Below are 2,790 nucleotides of genomic sequence, written 5' to 3' on the forward strand. Positions count from 1 at the left end.
CAAAAGGATGCTTTTGCTTTCAGGAAAACGCTTTCATGCTAATAGGAAGGGAATCTAAACTTCTACTAAAATGGTGGGTCTGAGTCACTCTCAAAATTGATGGTCCACAATCTCAAATAGCTAAAACTTTTGAATACTGGGAGGGACGGACGTGAAACAGGGCAATATGTTGTAGTTAGTACTTGTTAATCTGGGAATGGGGGAAAGGTGTGGGGTACAAACTAAGGCAAACTAGATATGTTTACCAAAAGATTGAGTATGATATGGATTTCCCTTTGGACACACATGCTTGCTAACAGATGAATTAGTTATACAGCCAAATTTAACCCGAAGACTTTCTACTTATCAGGCTCTGTGGAAGGAATGGTCAAAATTAGTACTGAAAAATTAAAGAAAAAACAGTTTGAGAAGGCAAGGTAAAAAAAGCAAAAGCTTTACTGTCTACTGTCCAAGGGATTTAACTGGAGATAAAATCTATATGCAAGCACATGTGTAGCTACAAACCCCAAGGCCTATTGTCCATCCATTTCATGTTATAACTGCTTGCTGGTGTCCTCTTCATATGGATTCCTTGTATTATTCTGCAATTAGGAGCCTAAACCAAGGCTAGACAAGTGCCCACAATACTTGGCATCATTGACGTGATCTTCAAAGAACATTTCTCTCATTTTGAAGAAGGCTATTCCCTTCAGTATCCTACCTGGTGCTATGGACCTATCTACTCCAACTCCAGTGGCTCAGCCACTTCCTGCAGGCCACCCTTGAGGTTTTTGTAGCTCTTCATGAGGTACTTGACGTCACAGCTTACTGGAAAGAATAATCAGAGGATCTCAAAGAAGCCTAGCTCTTCTTCAGTTAAGGTAGGGTTGGTCAGGATTTTGATTAAACAGCTTAAGTCATAAGTGCTATGAAATGAAACCACTTGGCTCCTCCACATAGCACAACACCCAATGTCATGAGAAGTTCTGCAAGATAATGTGTCTCAATCCCTTTTTCCTCATGCTTTTTAAACTGGATTCCCCAGGGCATTAGGAGCTCTATGTCCTGGGCATACATATCTTCAGTTAAATTAAATTTGAACTGCCATGTTGAGATACTTGGAGGGTATTCAGCTTGCCCATTCATAAATGCCAATTCAACACTTAACCCCAATTTCCTCACCAATAAATAAATGAATGAATGAATAAATAAATAAATAAATGTCAATTCAAGCTGAATTATCTTTAGCAAATCTACAATACATCTCAGTAGTTGGTACTGATAGCCAGCATTACTTCTAAATTCTCTCATGGGTCTTGCAACCACACCTGGAAACTTGGTGCCCATGGCAACATAATTATACTTCCATGTAACTTGACACATTTTTTTCATCTTGTCATCCAGCTTTCAAGTTCACTTCACAAATTCTTTAGCTGTGATCTGCAGTTGCTGCTGGCATAGTGGGAACACAAAGGATTTAGATGCCAACAAGCACCAGAATATTACACTTGACTGAAAAGACATTTTATAGAATAAGTTTTCTTATCCTTTGTTTTTATACCTCCACTGGTGCTAATGTGGTCATCATGATCTTCCACCACATCCTTGCCATAGAATCTAGCCTCAGTAGTAGCTCCATTTTTGCTGGCCTGGGAGAGGGGGGTGGGGGAGCTACATGGGCCAGCTCTCCTCACAAATTGTTCTTATCCATCCATTCCATCACAGGAAGTCTTCACATGCTTGGGGTAAACCTCCCCTAACTCACCAAGTTTTGAAGCCTGTCGGTTGCCGTCAACTTGGTTTTAGCCTGTCTGCCAAGACAGTTAGTAAGGTGTGGCTGCTGTGCACGCACAGTTTCTTAGAGCCGTGGGTGAGAATTGAGTGTCAGATGAACACCAAAGATGGATATTATTTATTATATTATTATTTTAATAATATATTATTATTAATAATTAATTAATATTAATTTATTATGATATTATATATCAGCCATTTTCAGTCATGTCCGACTCTTCATAACCTTATTTGGGGTTTTGTTGGCAAATATACTGGAATAGTTTACCATTTCCTTCTCCAGTTCATTTTACAGATGGGGACACTGAGGCAAGCACAGTTAAGAGACTTGCCCAGGCTCACACAACTACTAAGTGCATGAGGCCAGATTTGAACTCAAGAAGATGAGTCTTCCTGACTCAAAGCCTGGCACCCTATCCACTGAGCTACCTAGATGTCAGTAAAGGTAGATTAGCAGCCCTGAAAAACGCTCCACAAATCATCACACCAGAGGTGCTAGTCTTCCTTGAACATACCATATACCTCATTGTAAGGTAAGTATAATAAAATGTACACTAAATGAACACCAAAGGATAAATTAATATGAGCTATTCAGTATTTCATTGTTACAAAAACTTTATCTGGGCAGGATTTTATAGAATTTGAAATCAAGTTCCATTTTTTAAAGATCTATAGGCATGTCAAATTCAACATCTCTGAAACAACTCATTTTCTTTCTTCCCAAATGCACCCACCTCCTGAATCCCCCTATTACTGTCCAGGGCACCACTAGCCTTCTGGTTGCCCAGATTCACAGCTTTGAGGTCATCCTCTATTCCTCCCTGTCACTCACCCCACAGTTCAATCAATTGCCAAATCAGTTTTTCATTTCTCTCTATAATCTGTCACACATATCCCTTTCTCTCCATCCACAGAGCTGCCACCCTAGTTGAGGTTCTCATTACCTCCAGCATGGACTATTGCAGTCCCTCCCTCATTGATCTTTCTCCCTCAACATTCTCTCCACTCTAATCTACA

General features: G+C 39.9%; 1 pseudogene; it reads right to left on the minus strand.

Moving 5' to 3' along the window:
• Positions 1–587: 587 nt before the first annotated feature.
• On the minus strand, positions 588–1,438 carry LOC110214752 (CCR4-NOT transcription complex subunit 7-like; annotated as a pseudogene).
• Between the last annotated feature and the right edge of the window lie 1,352 nt (positions 1,439–2,790).

The sequence above is a fragment of the Phascolarctos cinereus genome, unplaced genomic scaffold (genome assembly GCF_003287225.1).
Source record: "Phascolarctos cinereus isolate Bilbo 61053 unplaced genomic scaffold, phaCin_HiC Scaffold_4;HRSCAF=312, whole genome shotgun sequence".
NCBI lineage: Eukaryota > Metazoa > Chordata > Mammalia > Diprotodontia > Phascolarctidae > Phascolarctos > Phascolarctos cinereus.